Consider the following 15,225-nt stretch of genomic DNA (forward strand, 5'->3'; position numbering starts at 1 on the left):
TTAAAAAACTCTCAAAAAACCTAGAATTTTGAACTAAAATCATTAAAAACCTGTAAAAATCTGAAGTTTTAAAAAGAAATAAGATTTTTTTTATGTTAAGTATTCAAAATTCTATTAAATACGATTCATATAGAAAAAGTTGTATATCATTTAAAAAATATATTTTAATTTTCGTAATAGTACGTTGATTTACTAATTAAAACAAATTTTCAGCTTATTTTTTTTTGTACTAAAAAAGAGCAAAAGTTCTTAAAAAACCTGGAAGAAATTTTCAAAAAAAGTTTCGTGTTTTTGTACCGTGGTTTTTAGTATTATTTGCTGGATGTTGACTACAAGTTATACATATTTGTAGTAAATAATCCGGCTATCATGCTCTAAATCAAGTTCAACAATTATATGGAACTAATTCAGAGTGCATTGTTGTTCTATGTTTCCTTGAATTAATCTTGGTTGTTCGCTGTATCGTCGCCTGTTCAAATTGCGTGTCTAAAATACTGTAAGTTTTTACTTTGTGTTTTTAAAACCTCTAGAGTTAGTTTCTTGTTTAAAGCAAGTTCAAACATACCATTTTAAGACATCTCTAGCCCTTAGGTTTTACTTTGTTTTTGTTTCAAAGCTGAATTAAATTACTTGCATCAGCTGAGTACCTTAAAAATTTAGTTTAACCGTTGAATATATGTAAACTGTCACTTTTTCACATCTTTCAAACACATTCTATTAGTTTTTGATTAGTACTTACAGTTCATATTGCATATACTTGATATATTTTTTACAATGTTTTGTATTTGTTTCGCCCATAACTTTTTATCTAAATTTTCGATTATATACTAATTTTTTAAAACTTGCTCGAAACTTTAACTTCAGTGCTTATAAAACAGTTATTTTGATTTATCATTCTAAGTGTAAAATTCACCCATTTTTTATTCGATTTTTTAAATAAATACAAAAATCAACGTTTTTCTGTCCAGTCCACTTTTACTCTACGAAATTTTGAAAACATCGAAGTTTTATGTAGAGTGACGTAATAATTAATACACTGATAATTTTATTGATAGTATTAGCATCACTAGTAAAAGTTTAAATTGAAAAACTTAGAGTTTTCCATCATCTGTAAAAAACCTTGATATCCAGCCTGACAACTGTGCTACAAACCATATAAAGCAATTTGACCAAAACATCAGTTAGAAAAATAACAAGTAGTTTTAAGTAAAGTTGCTAGATTGTAAAAAAATGGATTTTCACGTGTTTTTAATACATTTGGCTTTATTCTGATTAAAATCTGACAACAACGCTTAAAACATTTAACAAAAAAATTTCATCAGTTTTATTTAATAAGTTTCTTTAACAAATCAGTCACATTCTTCGTAAATACAGTTTGGTGGTTGCTCATCACAAACAGAGTCGTAGTCATTCGGTTGTAAATACGGATTTTGATTGGAGTTTATCGGGTTTAAACCGGCGCTTGTTGCTCGTAACTTTTTTGCGTCAAATAAGGCAGCTCATGTAACTTTTGGGTGTCAGGTGTGGTGACTCCTGTTGTACAGTTTGTGCTTATTGGAAATACACGGCATTTTCAATATAGTTTGTCCTTGTTCGAGCTTGTTTAGTGCTTTGTAAGATGTTTCTCTAGGTAATAGTTTTCACCTCTACAAGCTAATATGTTGAAATTACTTTGGTTGCAGTACCTGGTTGTGATATCGCAAGTGCTTGTGTATAATTGTTGTTTTTTGACTAAAACAGCTTCAATAATGTCACCACATTTATGATAATTTGTTGATACTCTGTCTAAAATGTGTCTAAAATGTCTAAAAAATATTTACAATCAAAACACAACAACATTTTCTGAAAGAATCCTGCAATTATTCTAAAGTTAGTTTTTGAAATACACACTTAAAGATTGTTGTTTTAAGTAAATACGAAAATACTTCCAACTTTAGGAACTTTTATAACTTCATATGTATTTTTCTTAACTTTCTTATAACTAAAAACAAAATAAAACTCTTAATCTAGCAAGTTTTCAGGCAACACAAATCAAGTGTGAAAATGAATTTGAGTGGGCATGGGGAAATGCAGTCCAAGATGTTCTGTGAACGACCATGCACTTGATTGCAGTGATGGAGTAGTGACCTACATATCAATTCGAAAGACCAAAGCCATCTTGGAAGATTGGAAGTTGAACTGAAGGACAATTTATTAAATGATCAACTCAATAAATAGAGTTTACATAATATGAACTTATGGACTTATATTTTGTTAGTTCTATAGTGTTTTTGTGCAACTTAAACTTGTTAATTCTATTTTGACTAGGTGGACTTAGACAGGGACCTTTGTTGTTTGCGTTTTAATACCCTTAAAGTATTTTTATCATTATGACCACTTATTGTCTGACGGTTTTTCAACCAACAATGTCTTTTTAGTTGTAATTAAACTCCAATGTTTTTTAATGGGCAAATAGTAAATGTGAGTGTTGCTTCTTAAAAGTTAAACGCAAGCTTTAAGGTTTAAATTGTTTAAATCTACTGTTAAACTAAAATAAAATTTTAATGTCCAACATAAAAAAAATTAAAGAGAAAATACTGCCTTATAAATAAAAAGTTGTATATATTAGTAAAATATGGTTAGGTAAAATACTGTCTTCGTGTCATTTAATTGTTACCTAGAAAATCAGTGATTATTTATCTTTAGTATTGCATGTGAAAGATATAGTTCAGTGTACAACCACACTCTTAACACTTAATAGATTAATTTTATAATAGAATTAAATGGTAATTCAAGGTATTCTTTATTACTTATAGAAACTAGGCATGACTTTTAGTGGTTATATTTTGTACTAAAAGTTATATCATTGAAAATGCAAGTATAAGTAAAAGTGAAGATTATATCATTTAAACTTTTACGTCAAATACTTTTGTAATATAATAAAGTCATCTAAACTTAATTACTTCTAAAGAAAATTTAAAATAAAATATGTGAATAGTTAAGCAATAGAGAAATACGCTTTTTTTTCAATTTAGTTTAAAGTTTTACATAAATAACTTACTCCCAGTTTTTGTTTTTTATCTTTAAAAGTTCAAAATAACTTTTGAGATAAAAGTAACCAAATATATACAGTTAAATATTTTAATTTAGTTCTCTATGGATGGAGCAAATAGACTAGTTTTTTATAAATTTATCTTTTTATAGTTTTTTAAAGAATTGTTTAATAAACATTCAAGTCGCATTTTAAAAACTTTAGAGCAACTTGTGTATGAATATTTTTTATATATTAAATTTTTTTTTTTTTTGAATCATAAATTTTTTTTTATTTAAACTGTTTTTTTAACTTAGACTTTTTTAATATTGTTTAAAAGTATCCCACAAGTTTATCGTAATTTCTAAAATAAAATATCAACAAAGATTTAGCTTGGTTGCTCTAAATTTGAAAGAAGAGATAGACATTTAGTGTTATTTGTTTTTAATTTTGAGAAAAAGGCCTTGTTTTGTTTTTTAAGTTTGAAAAATATGTAAAATTTTTTTAAAACTAAACATTGTAGTAAAATCAACTAAATTTTATTCAAACTATAGCAGAAAGTGTCCCTAGATTTCAAAAATAATAAACTTATTCGATTTTTATATGTAAAGGAAAGCTAAATGGACCTAAGACTTCTTGACTTTAAAGAAATCATATTATCCTTAGTCACTGTGAGTTATCATAATCCATCCTGATATTTTTAGGAGTTCTGAACTAGCCTGAGTCTCCTTTGAATACTCCGAGTGTGTTGCTACCCTGTAATCTGCTTTGATAATGAACATGCAAATGTAAATAAAAATTTACATTTTGTTTTAAGAAAATAAATTTTACTTTAAAAACTTTGTGATGAATTACTAAGTCTTTTAACTAAATTACTTGTAGAGAGTAAACCTACGCAAATAAAACTTTTATGTTTTAAAGAACCATAGATTTTATAATTCTGCTTATACTAGAGCCAATTCCTGAGTGTATTTTACTTTGATATATTTGTTTTGTTGTTTGACTTTGTTTAAAATTTTGAAAGGTTTTATTTTTATTGGTAACAAAAAGAAAATACAGTTTAATTTCAACTGCTTGACTAAAACATCAAAAAGTTATTTTTGTTTAAAAAAAAGTTAATCAAAAAATGATTGTGTTCTTTACTTCTGTAAATTATTCTAATACTGATAGTTCAATTAAATTCTACACCCATAGCTTTACTCAAGGTTGCTAATGTTTTTGAAAAATAACTTCCAAGTTTTTTGAACTTAACCAGACCTCTAAAATTACAAGTTTATTGGTCTATTTTTAGTATAATGTTAAACACAAAGTAAAAAACAGTGTGCTAAATAATATAAAACCATTGAAAGTATACATTAAGCTATGTTTAATTTCTTTTATTATAACAAATATGATGACAAAAAATCATCTAAATGATATAATTTTTGTGTCAGATAAAAATTCGTTACTTAAAACCAGGGGCGTGTCCAGACTTTTTTCAAAAGGAGTTTACAATTCTTTTTTGTTGATTATTTCCTGCTTAAGAACGCATTTCTTATGGATGCACTGCCAGTTAGGTATTCAATATTTAGCCGAAAAACTCTGTGTTTAAAATGCCTTTTTCTGCTTAGAAATAATAAAAAAAAAACATATAAGTATTAATAAAAAATTGTTATATTTTTTTAACATACTGCATAAATTTATATAAATTAAAATTAAAAGAACCAAAAGAAATAAATATTTATAATAAAAGTATTTTTTCAAAGTAAATTAATCTATAAAAATTTAAATTTCACTGAAAAAATGGGTAAACACCTTGGATAATGTCGCACTAATATCAATCTGAAACTATATTTAACTCAATGTTGTTTTTTAACAGAATTATAGGCTTAAAGTTTATATTTTATAACTACATAACTAAAACTTATTTATATAAAACCAATAAAACTTAAATAGTAATTGATATTGGTGCAATATAATTTCAGCTTGATATTGGTGCAACATTATCCTAGGTATTAACAAATAAATGTTTAAACTTATACAATTCAGTTAAAATATCTTTAAATTATAATTAAATATTTGCCTGATGGTGCAGGAATTCTAAAGATGATTTTGAAAACTCTCTAAGTTGAACTTTTCATGGTTTAATCCAAGTTGGTTGACATACAAACAAAAATATAAAATTTCAAGTACAAAAGTTTCACACAACATTATTATATACAATCAACTAAGTAAAATAAAACTTTAGTAATTATATCCGACATTTTTTAACTAAAATTGTACTACTAGTTCAAAAACAACACTTGATCAAAAGTTGTATACTAAGTAACAATTTATAGTAGAAACTAAGAGCATTTTAGTAAAAAAAATCCTGGAAAAAAAATGCTACTTTAAAACCCACGTATTATGACGTCACAGTTAAAATTTCATTAAATTTTTTTTTCAGCTTGGCAAAAACGAGCATTTTTCCTAAAGGAAACTTATTAATCTTTCAGTGTTATAATTTCGACATTCATTATTTAAAGTTTATCAAATAAGCAAAACAAAGTCAATTAACGACGTTTTTAGTGATATTCTAAGAATCTTTTTTTCTTTTTTCTTTCCTTTTTTACAGGGGGTTCACAGGAAACCAGTCAAAACACGCCCCTGGTTAGATCTATGTTAGTTAGAAAATTAATCAAGATTTTGAATAAATACTAATTAAACACTATGGATTAGGACCTTTAAAAATCTTTATGTGAAACTGTTATATTAAAAAATTAATAATTAAAACAAGCTACTTACACACTATAATATACTAAGAAACTTTTGAGTCTCTAAATTAAAATTTACTTACACTGAATGTAAAACTTTAAATTTTAAAAGTTGTTACTAGCTTAAGGCTAAAAACTAAATAAAACTAAAACTATAAAACACAAAGAATTTAAATCTTTAATTTGTAAAAACTACTCATATTGAATAAGCTGTTAACTAGAAAACAAAAAAAAAACTTTAAAGTTTTAACTTTGTGAAAAACTTTTAACACCAAAAAAAGACATAGTGGCATAAAATCAAATAAATTATTATGCAGCAAACTCTAGATTTGCTTAACCTCTAAGCCAATATTAACACCAGGTGGTAAAAATCCACTATATCAAACTTGAAAAAGGTATGGAAGTCTATAAATACAGCTGTTGTTGTACAGCAAATTGTATTGGATTAAAGACAAGACATCTAAGGAAAAGAATAAAAGAGCATGTACAAAAAAGCATGGAGAAATTTTGCTTTTCAGATAAGAAAGATAAAATAACGGTCAAATTTATTAACGCATCTAAACGTTTATCTATTGCACAACATTTAGTTAATAGTTCAACTTGTGCAAACAGTTATATTATAAATAGATTTAAAATTATTAAAACTTGTAGTAATGATTTCTATTTGATTAAATTAGACGCCATTTGTATTTTGTTAAGGAAACCTGTTTTATGTAAGCAAACATATTTTGGCTATACTGTTTCTTTATTTTCGTTACACTTTTTAAGGATTGTTTTTATTTTTTTTATGTTTAGCTTTACTGTAGGCCAATTATAACGTAAGTGACCTTATTTGATTTAATAGTTACTAGTTGCTTTTGTATTTTATTAATCCCTTGATTACTTTATGACTATTTGGTTACTATATGAGTTTGTAAAATCTTAATACTTGTTAGCTTTTTAATTTTACGAGAGTTGCTCGAAATATATTTAGTGATTTTGAAATTGTGTGTCTCGTGTAACGTTAAAAAAACAATGAAAATAATTTAGATACCATAATAAACAAAAAGTTTTGAGCATCAAACATAAAAATTGTATATACTAGAATTACTGATAAATTGAGAATTTTAACTCAAGTATTGACACGATAACCGAAAGGTTAATTCGTGCACTAGGTTTTTGGACCAAATGTTTTGAGCGTTTTTGTCGTTCAATTGACAATATTGAACACAAAACTATTAGATTAAAAAATAAAATCAGCTTAAAGTTAATAAATAAACTAAATAACTTAGATATTACCATACATAATGGGTAAAAATAAAATCGATTTATTTTTAAACCACCTAGTTCTTTTTTATCACTTTCAGTTAGAATTTAAACAGATAAAAAAACATATGTTTTGTAAATTAAAAAACTATTTTCTTACAAACAAAATATTACTTTTGTAAAAACAATAATAATATTATACTAGTACATCATCACTGATAAAATTAACAGCAAAGTAAAAATTCATGAACATTAAACTAATACTGCCTAATTTTGTCAAAAGTAAAAAGTACAAGATTTATTAAAGTTACATTATTAATATTATTTTAAAAAAAAATGAAAAAAATTGTTAGCTTAAGCTATGCTCATACAAAATATCATTTAACCGGTTTTAAGCTTTAGATTTACCTTTATATAAGTTTAATGTTAGTAATGTGTTTTATTTGGTACAAATCTTGATTTTAAGTATTAAAATACAAAAACAAGCTAAAAGTACTTTTTAAATCTTTGTATTGTATAACAGCGTAAATGAGAGAATCTAAAAGATTTACCAATGTTTTGTTATTTCTGTTTGTTTTCAAATATTTTAATATAAGAATTCAATATTTCCTAAACATTTCAACTTTTTTTAAATTCTAAAATACCATATTTTTAAAATGTAGTCACTCGATAAACTACACTAAAAAGTTCGTTCTACAGTTATATTTTTAATAAGAACTAAGTTTTATTAGAGAAACAACTAAACTAAATAGATAGAAACAAAGCAAGTTTATACACTTAAAACTGTAGAAGCTTTGTTTTATTTTTTTAGTCAAAAGTGCTATAAAAAATTTTGTTATGTTTTCAGTATTTTCTAAAATTTATACTTCTGTAGTTAATACACATTTTCATACTTATTATCTAACAGTTCGAATCTTAATAAAAAAAGCTTTTTAGGTTTAAATTTTAACTAAAACCATCATTGCATCATAAGCGTTGTATATTTTTCAAAGTTTTTGGTAAAGTTGCAGTAAAATATATTGTCGGAAAAAGTTGTAAAGTTGTCGATAATTTTACAATATTATTTATAATTAAACTACCAATTTTACATTTTTTATATTAAAATTAATTTTTTTTCTAATAATTAAGCTTTTCTAAATGTATTTAGTCGTTATTTGTCCTGTACAAGACGCCCTAAGGTATCCGTGGTGTGCGCCTCGATAACCGAAAGGTTCTTCGTTCACCAGGTCCAAGAACCACACAAATTGAGATTTTTATTTTACTTGTCCTTCAATACACTGTTTTCATAACTAATAAAAATAGGTTCGAAAATATATTTACTTGTTTGAATAACCATTGAAAGTGGGAACGTGTCTAAATTGCACAAAGATACTTTCGCACGAAGACTAATTTTCACGAGTTGACAAATTTGCACTAATTAAAATTTTGTACGAAGGGTCAAACTAAAATTATTTGGTAATGACTAGTCTTAAACAGCTACAAATATTAAGAGTTAAAGTTAAAATATTAGAATAATTAAAAATCGTTTACTTATTGTAATAAAACATAACCACTTTATCAATAAATGTTCTATAGCGCTATCTAATTTCACTAATCTAAAGTCAAACTTTCCGATACCCGCATTATAAAAAGCTTTGCTAGTGTTGTAACTGTAAACTTAATAATTTTAACAAAAAAAATTACTTACAAAAATACGAGTCAATATTATATAAAAGTTTAATTTATTTTCCTAAAACGATAAAAAAGCTCACATTTGAGGCAATGCAGTACATGAAAATGTACTACCATCTTTACTTTCTTTAAATTCCTTTTTAAACCAAACATCCTCTATGACGTCATAGTGCCATGCAACTTTCTCGTCAAAAACCGTGATTTGTTTTCCAATCAAGGCAATATTTACGCGGGAAAACACTTTGCGAGACTTTAAAAGTGCAAACTTGTTGCAAGTGGAATCGAAAACTTCGCACCGTTTCGAAGCGTTACCTCCGATCACAAAAAGCTTTTTTCTCATCGCGACCGATCTGTGAAAATATCTTGTTTCAACCATGTCGGGCATTTTCGACCAAGAGTCGGCTGCGTGATCGTACGCCTCAACTGAGCGCAGAGGCGCACTGCCATTTGAATACATTCCTCCCGACACGACGATTCTTCCTTCAAACACGGCGCTTGTAAAAGACATTCTGGCCGTTTTCATTCCGCAAACTTCCGTCCATTCTGAACGTTTGACATCAAACCGCAAGCACGTATTGAAGCATTGATAGTCTGATCCACGTCCGCCTAACACAAATATCATGTTCATGAATGGGCAAACACTGAAGAAGTCCCGATTATCAGGCAATTTTCCGACCGTTGACAATTTGTTCTCAACAGTCGAATATCTGAAAAATGTCAGCGGAACTTGATCGTAAAAAGCATTTACGCAAAACCTAGTAAAAATATAAACTTCTTCTCCTATTGTAACTAATTCGAATTGGTCGTTTTTTGTGTAAAACGGTGAATTGGGTTTGACGTTTTTTAAATTGTCGCTATCAATCAACTTCAAAGTCATAGTTCTTCTTTTGGAACGAAAGCAAACTAATATGTTGTGTCTACTTCGGTCATAATATCTACGAATGTAATAGTAATGATTTTTATTCTTATAGACACCTCCTTTAAAATCGTGATGATCACAATCTTTAAGACTTTTCATTACAGGAATGATATCTTCACTTTCGAATAACGACGGGTTTTTAGTAATTACATTTTTCAAGGCAGATTCGGAAAGCAACGGGAACCTTACTTTCAACAAAAGATCTTTTGCGTACTTCCTTCTATCTGTATAATTAAAGTTCAACCAAGACTTTGCTGCCTTAAAAACTTCTAACTCTGTGTCTACTTTTAAGCTTGAGCTTGCCAGAACTATTTTCACTAGATGGAAATTCAATTCTTTAAAGCCTTTTGTTTCAAATACGATTGAAAAGCATCTCTCCATCAAGTCAAGTGTTGACTTTGCGACATGTTCCAATTTTAATTGCTTACTAATTTGGTAATACTTAGCAACATTTTCTACTTTTACTTTTTTAGCTATCTTTTCGGTAACTTTTGTTTGTAAATCTTCGTTGAGTAAAATGTTGTTCAATTTAAGAAATGCAGTCAACAAACTTTCATTGAAGTTGATGGTATCTGTTTGTTTAGACTTATTTGTTTAAATTATCGTTTTTTGCTATATAAACAAAGTTTACTCTGAACTATGTCATCAACTATTTTAAATACTGTTAAAACATTGTTAGCTTTCTATAACTGTATATTTTGGCTTTAAGTAATAATTGATGACTTACACAAAACCAGTTGTAACTATTTGTAATTTGGCATATACAAATTGTCTTGTTTCTTGTATTGAAATGTAGTAAAAAAAAACTAAAAGACAGTAGTTTTTATTTTTTAGATCAATTAATGTTTATAAGTTTAAATAAAACATGTTTATCTTTTTAAAGTACCGAAAAAAAATTGTTTATAAATAATTCTAAAACTAACTAACCGTTTTTATAGTATGCATTTAATATTTCTAGAGTACCAACATCAGTGCGTGACAAAGTTTCTTTTCTACATGCGTTTACAAATGGGGCAGTTTTCTCATTTTTTAAATTGAGTTTAAACAAAACGCTGTTTGTCAAGTCTAAATTTCTTTCAAATGTGTTTAGCTTAGAATTATTTTTATTCACTAACTCAATTACCTTTTTCATACTGCTATTTGTAAACTCAGTTTTTTCTCTAGGTTTCGTTATACCACTTTCACAAGTTTCACCCTTAGAAATATTTTTCTCTATTGTCATGTTCTCTGTCAAGGTTACAAACTTTTAAGTATCTGTTAAAAATAGTTAGAACCTGAATAGCAACGTATGCCTTATAATTAAACTCTATATATTTAGTTATTACATTAGTAAGTTAATAAAACATAGTCTTAATATTTTTGTGTTATATTTTTTGAATATTTTGTAATTTTTTTATTCTGCCATAGAGTATTTTTTATTAACCAAAATAATTATGTTAGTTATTCAAATATAAATTAATAAACTATTTTTAGTACTTAATTTATTCAAGAAGATCTCTAAATAAACTAACAGTTGTAAAACAATTCAACTAGTTTATGTTTTTTGTACATAAATGTATCAGTAAATGATAGTGTAAGCTGATTTGAAAACGAGTCTTTATTTTTTTTCTGGTTTATCATAATATTGTTTAAGGCTACTTATACAACAGCAGTTATTCAAATTTAACCACAAATAAAAAAAATAACTAAATTTTAAAAATATACAACTGTGTAAAATAGGACTTAAAATATGCAATGTAAATCTTTTAGGTTGATATAATGAAAATAAAAAGAATACTTTTTATAGTTAAAAATACTTCAACAATATTTTGAATGGAATTTCTTTGTTGAGAAGTAAATGTTTTAACATTGTTAGTATAATAATTTACCGAATCAAAATATAATTATCCTAAAAGCGTTATAAATTTTTGATTAATAGACCTAATGTATGAAACAAAGTTTATTTTTTATATCGTTTTTATTAGCTACAATACCAAAATATTTTTTCTACTCTCAGATTTTAAAAAGATGAAACATGTTAAAAATTACGTTAAAAATAAAATATTATTCCGATTAGTTAAAGGTTCTCTTGGTTTTTAGCAGTAGTCCTCAAGTTTAACAAAATCTATCCATTTCAAATTGCAATTTTAAAAACTTTGGATCCTAATCTACAGTTTTTACATAATTTCTACTGCAAAATTTTCCAAATTTTTGTTCAATTAACATTCTTTATAGAAATCAAATAGTTACGGTACCCTCCAACTAGATTACTCAGAAAACTATTATTAAAAGCACCTAATACTTTTTTTTGCTCTTTATCTGTAACTCCAGACTACCTAGTGTAAGTTTTAAGTATAATTCATACACACAAATTTAGATTTCATTCACACCAAAAGTTTTGTATACACTAGTGTGCATCAGTGCACACTTTGACGACAACTGGTTTACAGAATGTCTTTTGTCAAAAAAATATACTAATAGGGTTGCCATTATTTATGCAAAAAAGTCAGCCTGAAACGTCGAAACTAGCCTGATTTATACAAAAGTATTGTACTTAACATACAAGCATAAACTTAGCTTGAAGCGTTTTTATATGAATTTTATAAAAATGTTCAAACTTAAGACCCGATTATTTTCGTTATCTTAATAGCTAATTAAAAACTTCTTGTTCATTTAGAGAACAGTCCTTTGTCTTTAATTAAAAATAAAGTTTAATTGAGTTGAGGTTTGAGTTTTTGAATTGGGCCCCTTTAAGAATTTTAGTTTTTTTATACTTTTTAATTTAGACAAGCTTTTTTTTAAAAACAATAATTATTTTTTCAAACTTTCTTTTTTAAACACACTTATTAGAATGAGTTTAATAATGTTGAAAATATTTTTTTTCAATTGTTTTTTTAATTTTTTTCTATAAGCCTTCAAAAATTTCAAGAAAAGTTCAAATTTTGAACAATTGTCGTTTTTCAGATGTACAGCTTTTCATGCAAAAAAAAAATATAATAATAATTTTTATTTTTAACAGACTCGTATAGTTATACTTTATGACGTTGTGATATTTTTTCTCAATTAATTTTTGATTTTTAAAAATAAGTACTAATTCTTAGCAATCCTATTTGAGGAATTTCTTGCTCAATGCTATAAGTTTAGGTAAAACTTTTATGGTTCATGTAGTTTAAAAACAATAAAAAACTGGAAAAAATATCACATAAAATAAAAATATATGATAAAACATAGTTATATATGTCTGAAAAAAATAGAAATAATTTAAAAAATATTTTATTTTTTGCATAAAAAGCTGTATATCTGAAAAACAAAAATCGTGAAAAATTGGACTTTTTCTAAAATATTTATTCAGGCTTTTTGTATAAAAAAAGATAAAGAAAAAATTTTACGGCATTGTTAAACTCATTTTAATAAGTATGTTTAAAAAAAAATTATTACTTTTGGAGAAAAGCTTGTATAATTAAAAAAATATAAAAAAATTTCAACATTTTTAAGGAGGCCCCATTTAAAAAGTCAAACCCCAACTCAATAGATTTTATTTTAATTAAAGACAAAAGACCGTTCTCTAGAACAAAAAAAAAATTAGCTACTAAGATAAGGAAAATAAATTGGTCTTAAGTTTAGACCTTTTTTACATTTTTATAAAATTCCTTAAAAACGCTCTCAAGCTAAGTTTACAATCGTACTTAACATTCATTGTTATTCAAGGTTGAATGGGTAAATACTTAATTAATCAATGATAAAGCAAACAAACTTGAATAATGTACAAACTGGAAATAAGCACTAATAAGTATATTAAATCCTTAACTAAATCTTGATAAAACACACCTTTTGTCAAACACATTAATTTTTAAAAATAAATTAAAAAAATTATTTGGAGATAAAAAATATCTACCATGATATTGAACTGATGAAATAAATAAACAAAACAGCTTTTTAACTACAAGAATAATCTAAATTTGAGAGAAAAGTAAATAAGTATAAAAAAATTATATTAAATATAACCAATAAAGCCTGATATTTAAAAAACTTGGGCCTAAGTTAAAAAGTTGTAATCAATGTTTTTAGAAAATATTCAAAAAAATGTTTTCTAAACTTTTCTAGTTTAATAAACAGCCAGAATTATATAAAACTTTCAATAACAGGATTGCAAAATAGCTATTTCTATTTTGCAAAACTATATTACAGTATTAAACTTAATTGACTCAAGAAATATTTATTAATTTTAGATCAATTAGAAAAAATAAATAAAAATGCATCATTTCATTAAAAAAAAAATAAAGTTTAAATATTAAAGTTTACTAGACTATATTTTACTAAGAAGTTTACAAATAGTTATCAGTAGATCAATTATAGACTTTGAAAATAGTATACAAAAACAGTCACATGAAGAAATTATTCATAAGTTTAACAAGTAATAATTACTTAAGTTTTTACTGTATAGGTTGATCAAAATACACAAACCAACTACATTTATTAAATTAAAACATGGTTGCCATTGATCAAGCTAAGAAAAATTTCCTGACTTTTCCTGACTTTTTACCAAAATTTTCCTGACTTTTTTAATCAGTTTTATTTATATAAATTGTTCACTTAATTTAATAAAATACTACCCAAATTATTTAATATAAAATCCTTAATTTAAAAATAAATTCAAAAAAAGTAAGTAGTCATAAGTAACTGTAAAAAAAGACATAAAAAAGTAAACTATTTATCTGTTGTATAAAATATTTCCTCTTATCATTAAGTATAACATTTTAACAAAGATATATATTGTTATATACTTTAAAAACTTAAGTTACGCTTCAAAAAATAAAAACAATAAGTAAACACAATCTTGGCATATAACTCTTTTATAACTTAAATTATAAATTTAAACAACATTGAAAAAATTATAAAGAGGTAAAGTATACACATTAACTTGTTACATAAAATACTAAATTAACTGCTTAGTTATAAAGAACTCAATTAATCAAACTAAAAACACTTTGATTCTAAAATTATGCTAGAGAAACTTATGTGTAAATATCACAGTTTCACTATGGAACTGTCCTTGCTACAGATCATCAACACTAAAAAAAGTTTACAAAATCTGTTTGTTTAAGAAGGGTACTTGTTTAATATGTTGATAGAAAATTTTTGCAGTTTTAAAAAGGATATTTTACTAATTTATATCAGGTGAAGGCATTGGAAATAAAGTTAACCATTATTGTAAATTTCTAGGAAAATTTTGGAATTTCTTTCTGACTTTAAAGGACTTTTTATTAACTTTTACCATTTGAAGGCTTTGGAAAACAGAAAATTTGTAAATTTAGACTGACAAAATCTGACTTTTTTTCAGAACCCCCATTTTTCCTGACTTTTGTCATTTAAAAAAATTTTTCCTGACTTTTCCTGACCAATTGGAAACCCAGTTAAAAGTATAAACATTATATACAAGATGTTTTAATTATAAACGTGTAATTGTAAACTGCGAAATTACACAATATTCCTCCTTATTTTCTTTAAACTTTTTCTTTTTTTTGATACAACACTACAAGAAATAACTCTTTTCAAACCTATTTTTAATATTTTTTTTAATTAATCTAAATCTTTTTAACTACTTCTCTAGTTACATGTATCTTTTGATAATATATATTATGTATAAAAGAGCACATAAACCAAAGTAA

The sequence above is a fragment of the Thalia democratica genome, chromosome 3, assembly GCF_965202585.1.
Source record: "Thalia democratica chromosome 3, ktThaDemo2.hap1.1, whole genome shotgun sequence".
Classification (NCBI taxonomy): domain Eukaryota; kingdom Metazoa; phylum Chordata; class Thaliacea; order Salpida; family Salpidae; genus Thalia; species Thalia democratica.